Below are 24,232 nucleotides of genomic sequence, written 5' to 3'. Positions count from 1 at the left end.
TCTCTCACGAGGAGCTAAGAAATGTCAAATAATGGTTTGTTCAACCCTGAGGGAAGCTCCATTCTTAAGCAGCACCTGCGTAATATATAAGTTATCCAGGCTTCCTTATCTACAGGTGCCCTTTTCAGTTCCAGATTGAACAGAGGTTTTATATTTGCTCAAACTCATTCGGATTGTGTGTGAAATACATCCTTCTTATATTGGACTCAATTTATTTATTAGTACATGCATTCTTTCAGTCACTTATTAGCTTCATTTTCTACCTGTTATCTGATGCAAAACATCTCACCTTTTTGTACCAGGTAAAGCAGAAACAAACAGGCAAAGCTTGAACAAACCAAACAAAAACTGATTTTGTCTACCACTTGAGAAAATGCAGCTCTAATGTCCTTAACAGTTTATAACTGCCTCCAGGTATCCTTTCTTTTTTATTTCTCTTTCATTTTCTCCTCCTCCTTTCTCTATCTTTGCTTTCCTTAAAGTTCAGGTTCACAGCTCCCTTTCCTCTGTGGCCCTGCTGCAGCGCAGTAGCAGAGGGACTGTGTTGAAGTAGCAGCAGCCCACCGTCAAAACTTCTTTCTTTTCCTGTAGACAACCATTTAGAGGCACTCTCTCGCTTCAGACACATCCCCAGCCCTAAGTCACTGGGCTTCGTTCTCCACTTGTAGGGGACTGCCCTTGGGGCTCATCCACTGTGTCCTACATTTGCACTTTCTGATCTAAACTCTCACCATTTAGATCAGAGGTCAAAAGACAGATCGAGAGAAAATTTCTATCAAAGCTATGCCCAGTCTCCCTACTAGTCATTTGACTTACTTAGCATCATTTATCGTACACTTAATGTTTACTTAACATGGTCCTCACAGTTGCAGATACAAACCCTCAAAGCTGCTCAGGTGAGTTCATCTGCCACTATGCTTCACACTGACCACAGCTTTGCCAATGGACCAGGGTAAGGCAAATGACAAATGAGTAAACTATACACAGGTAAGGATGCATCCATCGGAGCTATCAGGGACTAGTTCCAAAAGATGAGCCTTTTAAATGTGCATCCCTCCTTATTCAGTCATATTGCCCTATCTAGGGCCAATTACATATTCTCTTAAACACATTCAGACTTCAATCAAGTCCTTCTGTCTTCAGAGATCGTGTATAAAAGCTTTATTGATTCCCAGCAGTTACAAATTTTCTATTCTACTATGTATTTTCATAAGCACATAGGGCAAATAGGGTGCAGATTAGTATAATATTTATATTTCCGTTTTCTGAAATGAGAAGGAACATAATGCATGTAAAAATACTTATAAAAATAAATTCACAGATATCTCACCCATAAAAAGTAGAAATATATATGTATATACATATATACATATGTACACACACCAATGTATCATTTTCCAGAAAAGGTTTTTTAATAGACACGTATATCCAGAATAATTCAGATATAGATAGTAATTAGTCACAGTGTTTCCTCATTAAAAAGGAAAGAAAAAAAAGGGAAGACAAAAAGAAAGAGAAAGAAGGTCAGGAAAGAGAAGAGAAAAGAAGGAGTGGAAAGAGGAGGTAAGGGAAGGAGAGGGAAGGGGAAAAACTTGCAGGACAGAAAATATAATGTCATCTGTAGAAAATGAAATTTGAGTGAGTAATTACTGATTTGTGTACTAATGGAAAACATTATTGAGTGCTCATTATCTGCTGGCCTATATGTTATGTGCCCTACATGTATTATCTCATTTAATACTTATAACAATTTTATATATTTTTTTCATCATAGAGAGAAGGTGACTGAGGCTTAGAAAGATTAAGTAAATTGTCCAAGGTTATGCAACTCTGCGTTGGGATCAAATGGCAGCATCAGCTTCAATCTGTACGCTTTTATTTCTTCTCTCATTGCTGTTAACAAATAGAATGGACAAATAATAATTTAGTAGATAATAAGTTCAACTGTCTCCTGCAACCAATGCTTGCCTAAGAAAATCAGCAAAAGTGAGATAATAAAGTCACCAAGTGCATCTAGATGGCAACTTAATTATCTTGTTTTTAGTCCCTACTATAGGATGTTGCCATTTTTGTGGGTCAAAATGGTTGAATATTGGCAATTTTATATAATTCATTCTAATAAATATGCCTATATGTATAAATATATTTTATATACTTATACATATAAATCTATGTGTTCATAATAATCAATGCTCATTTAGTATATATTGAATTTAAGAAAATATTTTAAATACTTTTATGATTTTACAGTCTCTCCACCAAACCTATGAGGTTGATGCCATTATTTTCCTTATTTTATAAAAGAGTAAATTAAAGTATGAAAGGTTTTATAACTAGTAAAAGTCACATCAAAAGTGATTGAACCAGGATCTGTTCCTCATTAGTCTGATTTTAATACTGATTCTCTTGACTACAATAATACACTGATTCATGTTTGATATATGGATTTGTATATGTTTGGGAAATATTCATGCTAAGATAAATACTTTTGTTTTTATACTTTTAACTTTTTGCATTTTTTTCCTTCATATATCTTCTTTCATTTAATAGATCTTTCTTATTTTTATTTAATATTTAAAGGGATGAAGGTTAAAATAGTTAGGTAACTAACTCAAGGTCACACACTGATTAATGACTGGAGCAGGACTCAAATTTAGGTCAGCAGTTTTTCAGGTTTCTTTCTGTCTTACTATGATGAATGATAAACCCAAATTTATGGAAATTCAGATGTGTAATTATGAAGCAGTTTATTTAAAGAGAATAAAATCTATCTTGTCTTGTAAGCTAATTGCTACAGATGTGCATCAGTGATAGCCACTGTAGACTCATTAGCCTTTTGTAGAAAGTTCAAGTCCCTCTGCTTTTTGAAGTTCCCACTAGTGATAGGAATATTTATGTCATTATTGACTTTTCCCTCTCCCTCATTCCCCAAATTCAATTATACATTTTAAAATCTAGCATGTCTTCTCCATCCCTATCATTTATTTCTGCCCTACGTCCTTTCTTTGCCATGGATCATTGCTGTAACTTAGGTACTAATCTTTCTGCTCCTGGTTTTGTCCCTTAAAACCATCCCCTTTACAACTATTTCAGAAATTAACTTAAAATACAAATTTATTCATAGTACTTCCTTTTTCAGAACCCTCAGCAGATCCTCATCCACTATAGCATGAAGTCTGAGTTTCTTAAGTAGAGCACATACATTTGCAACAATTGAACTTCTTTCTGACTCTCAGCCACCTCTCTTCACCTCTCTCAGTCTCAATTTTGCGTTTCCAGCACCATTGAACTTACATGCACTGCAGTTTCTGGCCTCATTACATTTGCTCAGATTATTCTCTACTGCATCATCAGGATCATATTTATTTTTTCAGGCTTACTTTTTAAAGCAGTTTTAGGTTCATAGCAAAATTACAGAGATTTGTCAAATACCTCCTACTCTCACACATACACAGCCTCTGCCATTTTCAATATCCCCCATCAGAATGGTTCATTTGTTACAATGAATATAACACAACATTATCACCCAAAGCCCATAGTTTATATTGGAGTTCACTCTTGGTGTTGTACTTTCTATGAACTTAAACAAATGTATAGACATGTGCCCATCATTACATTATATTATGTTATTTTCACTGCCGTAAAAGTCCTCAATGCTCTACCTATTCAGAATTCCACCCCTGGCAATTCCTGCCAACCATTGACCTTTTTACTGTCTTCACAGTTTTGCCTTTTCCAGGATATCATATAGTTGGATTCATACAGTATGCAGTCTTTTCATATAGCTGTCTTTCACTTAACAATATTTATTTAAGGTTTCTTCGTGTCTTTTCATGGCTCGATAACTTATTTGCTTTTAGCACTATGTAATACTCCATTGGCTGTATATACCAGAGTTTATTTATTCATTCACCTACTGAATGACATCTTTGTTGCTTCCACATCATGGAAATTATGAATAAAGCTGCTATAAATGTCTATATGCAGGTTTTTGTATGGACATGTTTTTAACTTCTTTGGGTAAATATCAAGAAGCATATAATTGTTTGCTGGACCTTATGGTAAGAGTATGTTGAGTTTTATAAGAAACCACTGAATTATCTTCCAAAGTGGCTGTGCTGTTTTTCAATTCCACCAGCAGTAGATGACTGTTCCTCTTGCCCCACATCCTTTCCAGGATTTGGTGTTGTCAGTGATCCAGACTATGGCCATTCTAATAAATGTGTGGTAGTTATCTCATTGTTTTGATTTGCATTGCCCTGATGGCATATGATATAAAGCATCTTTCCATATGCTAATTACTAGCTGTATATAGTTTTGGTGACTTATCCATTAGGATTTTTGGCCCATTTTAATTGAGTTTACTTATTATCGATTTTAGGAGTTTTTGTACATTTTGGATAATTGTCCTTTTTCAGATGTATCTTTCAGTCTGTGATTTGTCTTTCATTCTCTCAGTCTGTGGCATCTTTTCTCATTATCTTAACATTGTCTTTCACAGGGAAGTTTATAATATTAATGAAGTTCAGTTTATCAATTATTTATTTCATGGATTGCCTTTGGTGTTGTATTTTAAAAAGTCATCGTCATACCCAAAGTCATCTAAGTTTTTCTCATATGTTACCTTCTAGGAGTTTTATAGCTTTGCATATTGCAATTAGGTCTATGATCCACTTTGAGTTAATTTTTGTGAAAGGAGTAAGGTTTATGCCTAGAGTCATTATTTTTTTGGATGTAGATGTCCAGGTATTTCAGCATAATTTGTTGAAAGACTTTCTTTGCTCCATTGTATTTCCTATATTCCTTTGTCAAAGATGAATTGACTATGTTCACTTGGGTCTATTTCTGAGCTCTCTATTATGTTCAAATATATTTGTCTATTCTTTTGTCAGTATCACACTGTCTTGATTACTATGCCTTTACACATATTTGATTTTTATAATATATTGTTGAGATAGTTACCATGTCATTCCATTTGAGAACATTGTCAGGCTTGGGTTAACTTAGCTACCATCTGGAGGTGAGAGGGAGGTGCACTTTTTCATATTTACACAGATTTACAATCTTCTCTTGATTTTCTTTTTCTCTGATGAAAATTTTTCCTCTTTGATGTCTGTCTGATAAAATGATACACATAATTAATTTTCAATGATTCTTATGACTAAACTTAGCAAATATACTCTGTGTCATGGAGGCAAACCATGGCAGCTGATTACCATTTTCTAATGAGAGTCAGGGTTATAATACTTACTATTATCACACTTAGTTTAAGCTGCAGGCCTTTACTCAGACCACATTTGTCTGAGTCATTTTTCTTTTAGTATATGTGATTCTATTCTCAGGACTAAGTGAGATGCCAGTCTTCCATGTTCCTGGAGCAGTAAATCTTTGTCCTGACAGGTGCATGTACTTCAGATGCTGATGTCTAACTGAGTCACAATAGACTCTTCTCTCAAGAATTCCAGTTTAGCCTCTGTCCTTATAAAGACTAATGTGCTCCATTTTTCTGTTTATGGACATGTAATTATTTTTACTGTTTCCCACAAATGTTTTGTTTCTCTTTTCTACTAGGTTGTTAGCAACATGAGTACAGGGTCTGGATCTTGCCCATTCAAGAGTCTATTCCCAACATTCAATGCCTGGCATATAGTAAGTGCTCAATAATTTTTAATGAATAAATTAATGCATTTTATAGACAAAACATTAAGTTGCTCTGAAGTCACAATAATCCTTTGGAAAGGTAAATACGTCAAATAAAATTAAATATCCGTTGCTCTTATGAGATTATATTAATCTAGGTTTTCACATTAGGATATCTCTATTAGCTTCCACTTAGACCAACCCACAAACCAGGGACAAACTATTCATTAAGAACTACTTGTTATTACAAATCAAGTTGATTCAACTTGTCAGGAAAAAGGTTCTATGCCCTACCATAAGCACATCATTTAATATGGCAAAATTTGCCAAGTTTTTTGAATTTTCAAAATCTCTGAACATAACAATGTATTTTTTTCTAGAAGCAATATTTTAGTATTTGCAAATTCAGTGTTCATGCTGATTTTATAGAACACAACTATCATCAATAACAAGGATTGAGTGACTCTTTTTTTCTCTTTCTTTCTAAAGAGATTTGTTTTAAAAAATTGAATCATGAAACTATGAGGACCAGCAATTCTGAAATCTTTAGGGCAGACCAGCAGGCTAGAAACTCACTGTTGCAATGTTGAGGTAGAATTTCTTCTTCAACAAACCTGAGTTTTACTCTCAAGGTTTCAATTGATGGATGAGGCCCTGCATTGTTAAGAGCAATCTCATTTACTTAAATTCAACTGATTGGACATGTTAACTATATATACAAAATACTTTCACAGCAACAGCTAGATTTGTGTTTGATTAAATAACTAGGAACCATGGCATGATCAAATTGACCATAAAATTAGCCATCACAGTCATATGGTCATGGTAGATATTGATGAGCTTATAGTAAGCCTGGTTCATTGAGTGGTATTTTTATTCATAGAAATGAGTTATGGCTGTGTCTTCACACACACACACATACAGCAAGAGAGAGAGGAAGAGAGCACAGCTGTAACATGCTCTTGCTTCAGCAAGTGAGACATTTGCATGATCAGGAGGAAAAGCTTAGCCATGAGACTCCTTTGATTTCAAGTCTGAGCACCATCTCTTACAGGCTGGCACTGCATAATTCACTCACCTCATGTGCCTTAGTTTTCTTATCTATAAAAGCCAGGATAAAAATAGTACCACCCTTGACATTGGGCCAGTTCTTTTTAGATAATCAAAAATAGTTAGTTTTTCTCAGTATTAGATTTCCAGGGTCAGTGGAGAGAGATGTAACACAGTGCATGTTCACACACTCTTGAAAATCAAGCCACAGCCCCTAGATAGGAATATAGGGTAGTGCCAGAGATCACCATTGATGGAAAAGCAACCAACTCGAGCCCAGTAGCTTTCTGCCTGTCACTAAAATAAGCCCAAGCTAGGAAGAACATGAGAATGGGAGGTAGGTGCATAGTTTTGATCCTATCTCTTAAATAAAGAAAAGTTTTTACATACATTAGCCTCAGAACCCACCCAAAGCTCTATGATTAAAGAAATCTAATGGCAAAGTGAAAAAATATAAAGGGGAAAAATACAGATCCTAACTGCTTTCCATACCTGATAATTTTTGTTTCACAAGAAAAAAGCACTCACAAATTCAGCCTGCATAGAGGTCATAGCCATCAACTTAAAAGTCTTTTAAAAATCCAACCAATTACCTCATACGTACAATGAAAATTAAATAGCACAATAAATAAACTGATGTGACCATGTTTCCACTGTTTTGTTTAAAGGTTGTTTGCTTGTGCATGATGTTTGCAATGCCACATAAATGCGGAATACTAATTGTGAAAGGTGAAATCAAGACCTTACTGCTCCAAATGCTCTCTCTAGCTCTCTGATTGTACCTGCTCTCATGTTCCAACCCCTTTCCTGACCTCCACATCACAGACTGACAGACCTTGGGGAAAATGAAGGGACATTTTAAAGCAAAAATAAATCTGTCATTTTTATAGTCAAAAGTGTCAGAGCTCAAACATCAATGGTGTTTCAGAAGAGTCAGTAATGTATTTTGTATCCATGCTTACTGCAGATGTCTTCACAGTTCAGTGGGTATTCCATATGAAAGTTATTTTTGAGTTGCTCTTGCACTGAAATATAATCATCAATATTATGTCTTTGCCTTAAAGAATAAACTTGCTGGGCCACACTACATAAGCCACATAAATTTCTTATTTGATAGAGAGGTACTTATTGGTTATATAAATTCACTTTCTATAGTGCTTTCTGCTCTTTTTCTTTTCTTTCCTTTCCTTTTCTTTTATTTCTTTTCTTTTCTTTTCTTTTCTTTCCTTTTCTTTCCTTTCCTTTCTTTCTTTTCTTTTCTTTTCAACGAAATCTCACTCTGTCCCCAGGCTGGATTGCAGTGGTGTGATCTCAGCTCACTGCAATCTCTGCCTCCCCAGTTCAAGCGATTGTCCTGCCTCAGCCTCCCAAGTAGCTAGGACTACAGGCATGCACCACCACACTCAGTTAATTGTTGTGTTTTCAGCAGAGGCAGGGTTTTGCTATGTTGGCCAGGATGGTCTCGGTCCCCTGACCTCATAACCCAGCCATCTCAGCCTCCCAAAGCGGATTCTCCCTGGCTTTTTCAATAAAGAAAGACGTTTAGCACTATTGTCTTTACTCATATCATTGTCATAACAAATAGGTTATTTTTCAAGTTATATATAATAAAATCAAATATGTTAAATTTTTTAATTTAAAAATATCCTAAGTTATTTGATAAATACTGACTTTTGAGTGGGACTAGATCCTATATGATATCAGCTTAATTTAATCGGGAAGAGAGGATAAGCAGATTTATATATTGTATTCGTTGTTTTGGAAAACTCTCTGTTCTTATCTATAACTTGGTTGCAATAGCCACCATGTTATTACAACCATCCTTATTCAGAGGTGAGAGGGTTGTGGAATACAATTAACTTTAATAAATATATAAGCATAATTTCTCATTAACATATCAATTATTTATACAGAGAAAGTGGCCAAATGTAAAACAATGACTTTTATATATTAATATATCCTGTACACATTCTGTAGAGGCAGTCAAGTACAAGAGTAATAATTTTATTTTATTAACATATTCCCTATAGTCTACGTGAATTGTCTATGTACATATACATCACAATTAGAAATAGAGAGGCAAAAAGATTCCATTCACTGTGCAACTAAAAATAAGTAAGGTCAGTCTTAGCAAGATATACACAAATATACATACACAAACACAGGTCTATAAAAATTTTATGTTCAATATTTGTATATTGAAAAATTATAAGATATCAGAAAGGGACAAGAGAAAAAACTTGAATAAGTAGAAAATATTTCTTGATATGAATACTCAACATTATAACAATGCTAATTAATTTATAACAGACCAATAACAATTCCCAAATTAATTTATAGCAGACCAATAACAATTCCACAAAGGGCTGGGTGTGGTGGCTGATGCTGATAATTTCAGCACTTTAGGAGGCCAAGATGAAAGAATCACTTGAGCCCAGGAGTTCAGGACCAGCCTGAACAATAGGGAGACCCCGTCTCTACAAAAATTAAAAAACATTAGCCAGGTGTGGTAGTGAACACCTGTGGTCCCATCTACTCTGGAGGCTGAAGTGGGAGGACTGCATGGTCCTGGAAGGCAGAGGTTACCGTAAGCCAAGATTGTACCACTACACACTCCAGCCCGTGCAACAGAGCAAGACCCTGTTTCAAAAATTTAAAAAAAAAAAAAAATTCATAAGGATAAAGGGATTCACAGACTATTCTAAAGTCATGTAAACATAGTATGAAAATATAATAAAGATAATTAGAAATAAAACATTAATAAGTTTTACTTATAATTAGAGCTTTTAAATATATTATAAAATTTACAATAAAAATATTGCTACTGGCGTAAGAATAGACAGATAAAACAATGGAATAGAAAGGAAAGCCCAGAAATAGAATTCAGTATGTGGAGTTATTTAATAAATGGCAGAACCAGCTTTCAAATTTGTGGAGAAAATGTAAACTGCCTGATAATTGTTTCTGGAGTGATTTTTAAACTACTTTTTAAAATTGATATTAGATCTTTTTATACCTTTTACTAAATATAGTTCATATAAATTATAGTTTAAATATAAAATATATAAATTAGCTAAAGGAAATTATCATTAAATATTAACTTATTTGGGATGGAAAAAGTCTTTTTAAATGATATAAAAATATATGTCAATAGATATAACACATGTAAAAATATCTATAAAAAGACAAAGTATAAATTTAAGTAACATCAATGGTTAAACACATGAACAATATAAAACACAAATCAATAAAATAATAGCTAAAACTTCAAACAGAATATATTATTTATCTGATATTCACAAAGGTTTTTAATAATTATTCTTACTTTTGTTTCTAGCTTAGGAAAATAACATTATTATGAATTACAATTGGCATTTTGCTATCCAAAATAGCAAATGTGTATAACTTTGGCTAATGATCTAATTTATAAAAATTTATCCTAAGACAGCAATCAGAGAGCTATTTAAAAAAATCATGTACAAGGAAGTTTGCTACACTATTATTTGCTAGAGTAAAAAATTGGAAATAAGTGTCACCAATAGAGAATTATTTAATGATAGTATGCCATATAACTAAATATCATATACCCATAAAAATGATGCATTAGAATATTTTTCAATGTCATAGAAAAATGTCTGTGATTATATTTGTTTGAAAATGTTATTACCCAATACTAACACCAAAGGTCACAGAGTCTGAGCATACAGGACAAAGCTGTCCACAAACTTGTTTTGCTAGCTTCTCGGTATTTTATGACTTTGAGCCAAGATTTAAACATTGAAAGAGTAAGCATAAAAATCCAGATTTTCAGTGCTTCTTTATAATTCTGAATATGTGACAACTCTGTGTCCACATTCTCACCCAGCTGTATCTCAACAGTGGAGTAGTTGACAGCTTTTCTGATTCTTCCCCCTCTAAGGCCTACCAGCTGTACAGTGTGCATGTTAACTTATGCCAGCTTCCTTTCTTTGCTCTTCAATCCCCAGCCTGGCCCCAGTAAAAAAAATGCATGGATATATATGATGTAATCTAAAACTTTTAAATAGTACATGTGTATGTGTATGAGTGTATTGCATGTTCATGTATGTGTGTAGGAAGATGAACAAGATTTCAAAAGCAGTAAAAGTTCACAGGTGCTTCCAACCATGCTATAAGGTCTTTGACAATGGAAAACATATTGATACTGTTCACTGTTTTAGTCCCTGAAGTTAGCTATAAGAAACTTATTTGTTGAACAGTCAAGTAAATTGGATGGTGTTTGTGAGTCAAGCATAAATGATCCAGAATATTTCTTTGGTTTACTTCTCTAAATGTTGTAATTTGAAAATCAGAAAAAGAAATAACTTTTTATTTTTTAATGTCCAAAGACAGATGAAGGTTTCAAAACAGAGCAAATACATATGACAGGTCAATACCATGTGTGTTTTTTTTTAAATAAAAAAGAAAGGTACAGTGTCTTTGAGATTTAATGCACCTGTCATTGGCACTGAATTTTGTGCTCTGTAACACAAAACATAACACTGTACATTAACTAATTTATTCTTATCTGATCTGTGGAATTTTGTTTAGATTTCAGGCTGCCAATGGAAATTGTCAGAATACTCTTCCTTACCCTGGGCAAATAGTTGTAGCATATCATAAAGCACACCCTCTCCAGAAGACTTTCCTTAATTTCTCTCCCTTCTTATAGGGCTACATAGGCAGTGATTACAGTGATGCTGTAAAATAAGCATGTAAGTCATTGGATCACTATTTCTAGTTTGTCCACTAAATAAGTCCAGGATGAAATCACTGGCACAGAGGTGTCAGTTAATTGAGGAATCAGACAGCTGGAGAGAACAGACTGGGTGAGAAGACACCCTTATCCCAAGGACAAACCTTTGCTATGTCACTGAAGAGAATACACAAATGAACTTGCCAAGTAAATTGCTTTCCTTCTGTAATATATGATCTCTTGCTCCAGTGCTACAGCCAGGTTTTAATGAGTTAGTAGGTAAATATGGAGCTAGATTGAGAGAATTAGTTCATGCTTGTACATTTCAATATTGAGAGTGAAATGAAGATACAGATAGCAATTTGAATCTAATTTTCAAGCTTGCATGGATGAAAGGTCACAGAAGGAAGCTGAGATGTACCAGGATATTAAAGGGGAGAGGATTGAAGATAGTGACAAAGAAAACCACAGCTGACGCAAAGCTGAGACCTCTCCCATAAGGCCAGCAAGGCCAAACCAGCATAAATTCAAGAGAGATTGAGCTGTTTTCTTTTTGTAGATAACACAGCATACAGTATTTGGGAAAATGCAGATCTAAGAAAGAAGTGAGTGACATCATTTCTGACCTCTCAGTCAGCATCATATGGATCCTAAGAGAATTCAAGTAAAATTAGAATCTTAGGACTCTTTTAGAGCTAAAGGAGATGTTGGAGTCAAATGTTCTCATTGACAAAGAGGACAAAAATCAAACTCAGAGAAGTGAAATAGCATCTCTGGAATGACAAGGCACATATTTCAATATCACAGACCCCTGCCCTTTCCATGAGTTTAGATCAACATTGCTGTTTAAAAACAAACAGATCAATCTCAGAAGGGCAGAGATGGTTTGGATGAACAATGTGTCTACTGTTAATCTGCTTGAATTCCTGAAAAAGGCCTCATCTTGCATAATTAAATACTTTATTTTTGAGATGAAATGGATTCTAAATAAGAATCTCTCTTAGATAACACCCCAAAGTCTTAAATTAAAAAAGAAACATGTGCACATAGTGACTCAGGAGGAGAAAACAATAAGAGTAGCTACCAGTTAATCATGCCAAAAAGCTAGTTTGCAAGAAAGTAAAGGCAGTATCAGATTTTAAAATTATAGAAAACCCCTCACTTAAATGCATTGATAATTTGGGATTGGGGCTTATTTCACATAGCAGGTTTATTTAATTTAATCATGAAATCTGCCATGAACACTACTGATAATTCATGTCCTTCTTTCCCCACCGTGTATATTTGCTGTTCACTACATAGCCGAAAAATGGAAATCACTTAAATTGTCATTAACAATGCTTTTTATTATTGTTCATTGTCCTTCAAAAGTGTACCTGTAGGGGAGGGGGAGGGAGAGCAACAGGATAAATAGCTAATGCACCTGGGGCTTAATACCTAGGTGATGGGTTGATAGGTGCAGCAAACCACCATGGCACACATTTACTTATGTAACAAGCTTGCGCATCCTCTACATGTATCCTGGAACTTAAAATAAAATAATTTAAAAAGTACTAATAGTTAAACAGAAGTCACACATGACACATTCTTGCTCTGGATATCCATAATCTGTTGCAGTTTGTTCTACATACAGGATAAGTACACAGAACAGATATTTCTGTTCCCAATTGCTTCCCAATGCTACACAAATACTGCCACAATCTGCAACCAAGGATCAATTTCTGGAAATGCTAGTGAACAGGAAACAACTATTAGCAAATTATTACAAACTTATAGAGTCCAGTAATCAATGGTGTGAATATAAGGGGATGTGACTTCGTGAAAATCGTTATTATATGGAATAAGTAGAGCAAAGCTATACAAGTCACCTCAGCTTAAGAAATTCATGCATAGGTATTCTAAATAACAGAATGTGCTGAAACAACATCTCAAACAGACTTATCGCACAGTTGACAATTTTACAAACTGTAGAAGTAATTATTTTTCTATTACTTCCAACCTAGCCAGAGCCAACTATTGCTCTTAAACCTTTAGACCCTCACTTATCGGTATTTTCTTTTGTTCAGCTTGTCTTTTATAATGCACTCTTTTTTTTAGACAGAGTCTCATTCTGTCACCGAGGCTGGAATGCAGTGGTACAACCTCGGCTCACTGCAACCTCTGTCTCGAATTCAAACAATTCTCCTGCCTCAGTCTCCTGAGTAGCTGGGATTACAGGCACCTACCACCACGCTCAGCTAATTTTTGTATTTTTAGCAGAGACAGAGTTTCACCATGTTGGCCAGGCTGGTCTCAAACTCCTGACCTCAGGTGATCCACCTGCCTCGGCCACCCAAAGTGCTGGGATTACAGGTTTGAACCATGGCGCTGTCTTATAATTCGTTCTTATTAAGAAGAAGAAAAAAAAAGCAACTAAACCAAATATTTTAAGAGGCTTTCTTAAACTACTTTTCCTTTAAATCGCTTCTTTTTTCTACTTTGCTTTACCCTCAGATTACAAAATAGGGGTCTCTGTCTACATTTTTGTTTTTTATCCATCCCAACCCAAGCACTACAATGCATGTAACCAAAACTCCCTGTCATGGTTTCTTATCCTCTGGCTTTTATATCCTTGTGTACTTTATTGAAAGTGATTCATAACTTTCTGATTCGCTTTACCCCAGCACGTGAAAATATTATTTGAGTTCTATAACTCCATTGAGCCTTTAAAGTAACCATTTAAGGGTTTGTTTTGTTTGAGAAGGAATGTGTGGTTCATGCTAAGAGTAAATGTGCCAGCTATAGGGTAAGGGTCGAGCACTTGGCTATAAAACTTGGGGTCATATCTAAACAGAAATTAAACTTTACCCAAGAGGCTTCCTATCTTTATTATAAAGCACAGCTTGGAAATTTGAGGATGTACTGGGCATTGTGCCAAGCAGAATGAAAACTCTCCCTACCCTACGTCTTCATCCCTGCCCCCTACAATGTCTGCTTTTGGTCTTTCTGTCTTCTAGCTACTTCCTCCTTCCCCCTCAGACAGGGCTGTTCCCACTGTGACTTACTAGTTTAACACTTGTTTAAAGAGGTCAGCTTTGTGCACAGTCATCTGTTATTTTAATAACAATAAAAAAAATAAAAACCATTGAGCAAAATGGGTAAAGCTGTCACCTTCGAGCTTTACAGTGGGCTTTGAAAGCAACCAAACAAGGGAAGAGCCAGAGACAGGCTGTTCACAAGTTACATTCCTAAATGCAGGCACAGAGCTGAGGATGCTTTCTCATGAAGAACGGGGACTAAGAGGCGGCCTATGAATGAGAATGAGTGTGTCCTTGGAACACTTGAGCTAAGTATTCCTTTCCCAACAGCCAAGTATGAGCCAGACTGAAATCTAGATGGGGGTTGTACAGACCTTTCATCTAGGGTTGGGATGAGCTTTAGCCCATGGGACACTGGAGAGGGTCTTCTCAGCAGGTTGTGTTGGGCCATCTCATCCCCAAAAGACTAGCAATACAGTAGGTTTATATCCCTTGTCTAACCTGGTTATGACCCCTGAATTCTAGGATGACAAGGCTGTGTTTTATCTGTGGCAAAATATTTCCAGATAAATGTTTTATAGTAGTCACCATATCATAAACAAAGTTAAGTCTTTTATCCTAGCCAGTCCCAGCAAAAGAGTAACATGACATGAGAGACTGGGAAACTGTCCTGTGGGGTTCTTCAAACAACCTATGCCATCTCCTACATCCTGCATTCGCTGAAGATAGAATGGATGGAGGAGAGAATGAAATATATATGTAGAGGAGAAGAGCTTTGCTAAAAGGAATGAAGTTGTCAAGATAAACAAGAGTAAGAAAGAAAAAAAAATATGAGACAAGCCCACCAGGAAGATTGGCTTTTGGAAGAAAGAATGCTTTCTTTGTTTTTGTTGTTTGTCGCAAGGTGTTTTATTTCAATTAGCAAGAGAGTTTAAATGAAATTTTTTAAAAATAGTTATTTATCCAAAAATAGCATTTAGAGTCATATGGTAAACACAAGTTACAAATTAACTTTATGTATATTCATAGATCATGCTCTAAGCACTCACAATTTGACATAATGAAATTTTGTTATTTTTATATTTTTCAACAATACATCTCTCTCTTAGTTTCATGATTTGTTCTAAATTTGTGGAGGACCAGAAATTTTTCTTTAGTCCCTCAAAAATATGACATTTTTCTCCAAAATAAACTGCCTTGAGCAAAAACATAAGTTTAGAATTACTAAATAATCTTTCATACATCTACAGCAAGAATTATAAATAAAGGTTCACTTGTCTGTGACCTTTTGACTAATGGTTTAGGAAGAGGGTTAGTTACTGAGTTTTAAATTGACATTTCTTGAAGTTTAGATCAAAGATACCATCTCAGCAGAAGAATTAGGATAGCATAGAACAATAGTGAGATTTCTGAAATCCTTAAAATAAGTGAAAGTAAATAATAAACGTGACATAGGATAGACTCATATAATATAAAAGTTATCTCAGATTACTTTCTTATTTTCTTGGAAGAAATAGAGACTACATGCTTCGTTTCTTTTTGCTCCTTTGTAAATGCTCTACTTGTTGATTAGAACCAACTGTTAAATTATAATAACTTAGTGTCTACTAACAGTCACTATTATCATGGTGTATTATGCTAAGGGCTGTTATATTATGTACATTTTTAAAAATATTGTGAATGGTAGATTTTATTTTCTACATCTTTTCCATCTTCTAGATGTGGAAAGGGGGTCAACAAATTTAAGCTCACACAACGGGAAAACAGCAGAGACAGGCTTTAGGTTTAACTCCAAGGTCTTCTCTACTGCATTCACAGACGCATCATAGTTAACCGGGTGTGAAGTTATGGAAGGGACAGTTGCATCCACCATAAAGCATGAAGCCAGCATTTCTGCCAGCATATCTCTTAGAAAGATATGCAGCCTGGTGGGGCTTGCTGCTTTCTCCCTCAAAAGGAGGAATCTGAGAATCAGATGCCATTCTTCAAGCTTCCATAATTGCTTACAGGAGCCTTGTTTTGTGAATTGCAAGTTCTCCTTGTACAGCATGCTGTCACATTCCACTGATACTTCATGACTTCATGAGAAATTTTCCTTAGACTATAACCTTTATAAGAACAGAGACATTCTTTCTTTCTTTTCTTCTTATATGTTATTACCCCTTCCTCCTCAACTGCATACTTGGTGCATGCATATCCATGCATGCATGCACGCACATTCACACACACACACACACACACACACAAACACAAACACACACACACACACACACATGTTAGGTGAAGAAATCCAGGCCCAGGCCCAAATATCTCAGCTTCCTATTTCCTTCCATCCTCTGGTGTTCTGAAGTTAGTAACTACTCACAGAATCCTACATGTTCTCTTAGAGGTCCAGATGTGTATCCTCCTATCCCAATAGACAACGCATGCAGAATCTACTTTGCTGACAGTAGTATGATTGTTGATATGGTTTGGCTGTGTCACCACCCAAATCTCATTTTGAATTGTAGTTCCCATAATCCCCACATGTTGTGGGAGGGACGCAGTGGGAGGTAACTGAACCATGAGGTGATTACCCTCCTGCTGTTCTTGTGATAGCCAGTGAGTTCTCTCCAGAGATCTGATGATCTGATAAGGGGCTTTTCCCCTTTGCTCAGTACTTCTCTCTCCTGCCGCCTTTGCTTCCCCTTCTGCCATGCTTGTAAGTTTCTTGGAGCCTTTCCAGCCATGTGGAACTGTGAGTCAATTAAACCCCATTCCTTTATAAATTACCCAGTCTTAGGTATTTCTTCACAGCAGCATGAGAATGGACTAATACAATTGTGCTTCAAAGAAAAACCAGCCTGTCTAGCAGATTTATGAACAGGTCCCAATCCATTTGCTGTCTACTGGAAGATCTTCCATTCTCAGGCATTATTTAGGAACAGAAATTGTGTTTAAACACCTCTGTATGTGAACTACTCACAATTTAACTACTTTGTCTTTTGACAGGGTAGAGATAGGGGCAGAAAAAAATGTACTGGAAACATTTCCAATCCAGGAAGGTTTATTTCCAGAAGGGAAATGCCAAGGTTTTTGTTGTTGTTGTTGTTGTTTTATCATAGCTTTCACACTGGGCATAGTCCACATGGAACCTACTCCCTGATAGAGGTAAAGATTAGGGTTTGGTAATTATATCAGTCTGCATGGGAGAGAGGTATTTTGAGAGTCTGGAGGTAAAGAGGAGTCAAGTATTTAAGTATTTATACAGGCTCAAACTAAGGGTGTTAGAAGGGGGAAGGGGCTGAGGTCTAAGGAGGAGAGGGTGGGCACCGCATATGTTGACTTATCTTACATATATTCAATTATGTTGCGATTCCCCTGAGGGCACCATCAAAAAGTGGTTTCATTTCAAGCAGTGAGGAGAGTTTACTGCCCTGATTTACCACATAAACCTCTTCATTCTCTCTGACCAACTGGCTTTATTTTAATTCTAAATTAGTGCTTTAGATACAAAAATCTTTGCTGAGTTGATGCAGCTTTTTATGTTTCCTCATCTCAATTGCCATTAGATCATTTAGTGAAGACTTTAATCTTCTCCCTGCTCTCATTTTTTCAAGTTTTCATGGGATAACACTGCGGTCATTTGGCTCAGTTCTAGAAATAGTCTGCAATCAAACTCTGGAGAAACAATCATTTTGTCTTTCGGTTGGAAACAATAAAAATAGTTGCTTCGCATTACTCTCTACACTTCATTACTATTTTATTTTTACAGCTTCATTGAATCTGTTATGAATCTTAATTATTTGAGGCCTGTGTCATTTCTGTCATTGAAAAGTTAGAAGAACCAAGATTTAGCTATATGGGAGTGAATTAGTTTATCTGTACCCTATACCTACATTCTAGGATGGCTACTAGAAGAGTGATGGTGTCTATTAAGCTTACACTTATCAGTGTGTATGTTTTAAACGGTGATGACCAATAATAGCATGCCTGTAAAACACAATCCACTTGCTTTGCTTTTCAAATAAATATGCATTTTAATGAAAAGACTTTCTCTTTCTCTCCATAAGCAATGCAGCCTTAAGTAGAGACATGCTTAAAATAAGTATATATTCCTAAGTATAGCTAAGTGTCCTTGTCTCTGCTTAACTGTTATAAGATATGCTATCTGAATATTTGTTTTATATTTACTTAGAAAAAGAAATTCACTTCTATGTGCACCTCCTAATATTTTCACAACCTCTAATCTCGGTTATCTTTATCCCAACTATCCTGGTCTATTCTTCAGAGGAAAAGTAGGAACTTCCTCTTTATCTTCTCTCTTCTCCTAAAGGGACTTTCATTTCTCTCTTTAAAGTTGTTCTTGACCTATTATCCAAAGCTCCACATTGCCATGTGCTCTGTCTCAGCTTCCAATGGGCACATGCACCATTGAAAAGGATCTCTAAAGGGATGTTTTGTTTGGAGCTGCTCAGCTTCTCTAGAACAACAGCTTTTATTCTAGAATTTTCTATCATAGTCCTAAAAAGCCTCAATTCTCTGCAAATTTGTTTCACATTTTTAATTCAAAGCAATGAATTAACTAATTTAGAGTTATTAAACCAGCAGGCTGCCAACTTTAGGAAAAAAAACAAAACAAAATTTTAAAAGCCGACTAAACACATTTCCAGTTTCTCAAGACGGTAAGAAAGATGCATTGATTCAAATACAGCTGCCTAATCATAGACAGTCTGTAGCTCTCCAAGAATTGCTTCCATTTGCCTTTCCGTCTTCTTCCTTGTGGGAGCAAAACAACCTTTAGGCAGAAGGCTTTCTCCACTTTTGCTGCTGTTTGCTTTAGAGCACATTGTTTAGTCAGCACTATTTACTAGATTACATTCATCATCAATATTTGAGTTCTGTCAAATCTCTGGTGCAGAAAAAGGTGGAGGCTTAAGTGCTCTCTCAGATGAAATTTCATTTTTAAAAGTCAAAGTGTTTGGTATTTTTAGGTTTCATTCTGTTTATAATTGTCCAGACCTCTTCCTTTTTTGGTAGGAGGTGTATATTGTGTGAATGAATTAACAAAAAGGTGTCATGGACGTAGTAGCAAGGACAAAGTTCCCAGTTAAGTCACTTTCACACCCTTTCCCCTTAGTCATGGCATTGTTTTTGGCTAAATGGTGTTTAGGATGTGTTTTGAAGAGGAGAAAGATAGCTTGGCTGACATGGAGTGGAAGTTTGTCCCAGCATCACTAATAATAGTATTATGTTTGACAGGCAGCCAAAACAGCAAGCATGTTTACACTGTAATAAGGCCTTGCATAATTCTGATCTTTTTTGCATTGGAAAAAGTCATGATTTCTCTTCTATTTCTGATGTGAGGATCAGTTTGCCTTATCAGCTACTTTCATTTTGTTCTATAATTTACTTTTACATTTTTGTTTTTGTTTTTCACAAAAGTACAACTCACATCTAGCAATGCACACAAACCTTAAGGGTAAAGCTTGATAAATGCAGTATGTGCTTGGCATGGCTTTTTTCCCCAAATATTGTACATCATGCATATCTGTTAAAATCTGCCGTCCTGTGCTTTAACTTCCTAAAGAAGAAAAACTTATACATCCCTCTGGAATACTTTCAACACATCTTTTCAGATAATATATAAAAACTCAGTGTAGGGGAGTGCATAGTTGTCTTATTCTGTATGTTTTTGAACCTACAGGTTGTCAGGTTCAATGTACTGAAGCAAATACCCACCATCATTATGTCGTACTTTCTTTAGAAGAAGCTATAATGTAGAATCTTGAGAATAGTAAAGAATCAATCAAACAAACAAAAACAAAAATGTCAGATACAAGCCAATGGTAAGGAAAAGGAGAACAAGAGAAAGGGAAAGAGAGAGAGAGAGATTTAGTAAAGGTTAATAAATACAGGGAGTCTTCTGTATTTATTTCACCACATCTGACCAGCCTTGCTCCATGGTTTCTCAGCCTTGTTGCTTAGCATGATATTGGACTGTAGTTGTTTTAGAAAATTGGAAGTTTCATCAGCAATTTGTATCTCCTTTAGATTGCAACTTCCTTGTTGACATGAATGTGTTCTGTTTTGTTGGTCACCCATTCCTACTTCATTTCTATCCCCCACAGCCCTTGATGGCATCTGTGGATCTCCTCAGAAGAGTAATTCAGTAAGATATTTTGAAATAAAGAAAGCAAACGAGCCACAATTTCTTAGCAGGGCCCCCACTACTCCTTGTGGCCACCACCTCCACCACAACTGCTGTTGTAGTGAGATTCAGGAGCTCATAAAAAAGCTCTAAATATGAACAATGACTCATAATGTGTTGCATGGCTCAAAGGAAAACCAGATTAAAAGAAAAAACAAAAAGTGGAAATTTACTTCATTTTTGTGTGATGTTGTCAAAGCACTCAGACTGTGAAATGTCAATATTGCTAGCTAGGAAGGCTGGACTGTCTCCTGAGCCCCAGCCCAGGACTCTTTTCTATCTGTAAGTAAAAATTAAGGACATTCAAGATTTATAAGGGTCATTATAATATAAACAAACTATGTTATCATCAGCTGCATCAATATCAAAACTGTGTACAATCAAACCTTTTTTTAGAGTAAGGAGACTTTGCTCCCCAAGACATCCTTAAATAAGTCTCTCCTCGATTCTCTTTTCCTTCTTTTTCTCTCCAGCATAATTAATGGAAGGAGTGATTGATTATTGATAACATAATCTCAAAGCCTATTTAACACATTCACCAATGCAGTTTATAAATTAGTGGAATTACCTGAATGTTTAAAAGAGGATATGGATTATATACATGAATGGTCATCTATCCTATGTCAGAGAAAACATTATAGCTAGAATGTCATTCATTGGATTATTATACAACATATTTATTTGTAAAACTATTATATAAAAATTAAAAATAAATCAACTTAATTTGTTTTCTTATCAATGATAAGCACATCTCATTCTTAACATGGGGAAGAGATAATACTTGTCTCCTTTACTATCATCTCCTGGCTCTCAGCAGGTGAACAATTGCTTCCAATGATAGTCTGATATTTCCCTGAATTGCTGCCATATTGCATGATCATTATATTTTTATGTTTTCTATAATAATAATTGGTACTGAAAGCTATATATCTAAACATAATATTGTTGAAGTAAACGTATAATTCTCTAAACACATACTATGGTATTTAGCCCTCATATACAAAATTTGAAGGCTAACAAGGACCTTATCACTATTCTATCAGTTTTGGTATTTGAGCCAACACTGATAAGGCTCATTATCTTATCAGTGTTACTTTCTAAGTGAATATGCTGCTTTTAAGATCTTAATGGTTAAAAAATGGGCAAGAAAATGCCCAAAGAACTCTGCCATTTCTTGACAATGTGTTGAAATAGCAGCAGAATTTAAAAATCTATAGGGAGCATATATGCTAAGATTATATTTTTAAAACAAAAATTAAAGAAATAGAAGCAACTGTAAATTCAACCTTATGTGAATTCCTCTTGATTTCCAAACTTCCTTCTTGTTCCGAAAATTTTTTATAAAATTACTTATCTGTCAGTGGATTTCACCTGTTATCAACCATGGATTCATTTTTTTCTTGACTTTTTTATTTCTTCTGGAACACTTTTTTTTTTTTTTTAAATGGGACAGGTTTTATGCCACTGTGTACTATAGTGGAAATAACATGGTCCCAGGAGTCAGTCCTAAATTGGAATCACAGCACTTTCTGGATCTGATATCATTGTCATCTGTACAACTGGAAAAGATAATCGTCATTCTTTTCAGGGCTATTGTGAGAATTAAATAAAATAACATGCAAAAATCCCAGCACTCAGGTACTTATATGTTGATAATTCATTATTAGCTTATTACATTAGAAATTCACATATAAAAACTTTCATCATATATCAGGTATCCTGCCTGACTTCAGCAGTGTATGAAGAAAATTTCATTTTTTAATGTAATTATTCACTTGTATCTAAATGTGTATCAGAGTTTATTTTTTAATTATATTCTCTCTGTGACAATTCAGAAAAATCTGCCATTGTCAATATTTAGAACGTTTTTGTCCATTGATTTGAATACTTATATGGGAAGCTATTTATTAATTCACATGGTAATATGTTTTTATGATGATTAATTTTAAGACAATTTTTTGAATCTTAAATGTCACATATTTTTATGTGCAGAACCATACTTACTAACTCCCTAGCTTATTGTGAACGTCTTTTGCCCAAAGCTCCAGTATTGTCCGGACATAATGATTCTCACTCTGTTGTCTAAACCAAGGTCCCAACTCGATGTTGGGATGTAGGTATTAGTCATGTCAGGTCAGAAGGAGAAATGTGTGAGTGAGCAGTAGCAGCTACATGAGACTGTTCATCTGCCAAAGACTAAGTATTCATAGTAGAGTTTGGAGTTTGGTGCCCTTGGTTTGAACCTTAAGTAGCTTAAGTATTTGATATTTAATTCAACATTTATAAAAGGAGTATAATAAACATACTAATCACTTCAGGAGTTGTTTTGGAGAGTAATTATGCTCAAGACATGTTAATTATCATTATCAGTAGTAGTATTGATAATTTAATGTTACTGATAATTTAATATCATTGATAATAACAATTTAGTATTACCTCTACCCCTGTGCCCCACACCTTCCCACTCTTAAGATACCTGATACATACACATACACATAATTTTCTGTTCACTCTTAAGAAAGGTGATAATTTTATACTCATCTGGCAAATTTTAACATTAGCAGCATTTGTTTAATACTTAATACTAACAATCATAGTTCAGAGACATTATCTCACTTTCCTCCTTACCACAACTCTGAAAGAAAAAGAGGGTAATTATTCCTGTTTGAGAAAAAAGAAAATTGAGGTTCATTAAATTTAAATGACATGATCAGAGTCACACAGCTAATAATTAAGAGTAAAGATTAGCACCCACACCTTTTCAAGGAAGATGTTAAACTGTGGTCTGTCTTCCACGTATGGGAAGTCAAGTAGTGAAGAAACTGAGGGCAGAAACATTGTCTTATAAGTTTCCATAGTACTTCCAGGACTTAGTCACAAACTAGACTGTAAAATACCAAATTGGCTAATGCTGTACACTTGCTGTCTTAAGATGCTGAGTTCTTGAAGGTCATCTTCATTGTGTAGTTTCTTGTGATTATGTTATTTCATCAATGATGTAACTGTTATTGCTTTAACACCATGCTATAATACCAGACTAGAACTGAAAACTTTTACAGAAACTTAAAGAGTAGAATTGGAATTCAATTTACAGGAGGAAACTGCTTTCTTTAGAGGAAGAGGAACGATTCTACATGGCCTGTGCATCATGGTGAGAGAAATGACAGCCTTCAACTGCTTGTAATTGCTTCTAAGAGAAATGTTTTCCAATTTTACATACAGCATTAGTATAATCAAGAAATATAACTATAAAAATTCAGGGACTATAATAGCAACTAAATTTGTTAATATTACATAAATTTATTGTGTTCTACCTGAGCAAGAATTTTAGTTTATTGAAAACCAAATATCTTAAACTAGCAACCTCTGAGTGTAGTTCATCATTGTCCTGCTGCCTAACAATTCCACACATTACTGGATATAGTATAATTTTTTAATGGAGAAGGGAATCAGAGCAAGTGTGTATAACTGCAAGGTAAGGATGTTGATTTTATTTGTAGATTATTTTCTCATTAGCTTTGTGATTGTGATCGAGAAAAAGTTGCTTTAACCACTTGTGCAATCTGTTTTCTTTATCACATAAAGGGGATGATAGAAACTGTTCCATATATTTTATACAGT

The 24,232-nt window shown here is 35.1% G+C and overlaps 1 protein-coding gene across 5 annotated transcripts in view; it reads left to right on the top strand.

The window, feature by feature from the left end:
- The window catches only part of CHRM2 (cholinergic receptor muscarinic 2), a 147,288-nt gene that overhangs the window by 113,536 nt on the left and 9,520 nt on the right, over nt 1–24,232 (top strand). Inside the window, exon 4 of one of the 5 annotated variants that reach the window (XM_037729858.1) lies at nt 5,572–5,649. The exons of the other annotated variants lie outside the window; for them this stretch is intronic. The gene's annotated coding sequence lies outside the window, so the exon portion shown is untranslated. The remainder of the gene's footprint in view (nt 1–5,571; nt 5,650–24,232) is intronic. 5 annotated transcript variants of the gene reach the window in all.

The sequence above is a fragment of the Cebus imitator genome, unplaced genomic scaffold, assembly GCF_001604975.1.
Source record: "Cebus imitator isolate Cc_AM_T3 unplaced genomic scaffold, Cebus_imitator-1.0 Scaffold319, whole genome shotgun sequence".
In the NCBI taxonomy this organism is placed as follows: Eukaryota; Metazoa; Chordata; class Mammalia; order Primates; family Cebidae; genus Cebus; species Cebus imitator.
The sequence above is the reverse complement of the archived record's forward strand: the minus strand, read 5'-3'. Positions and strand labels throughout refer to the sequence as shown.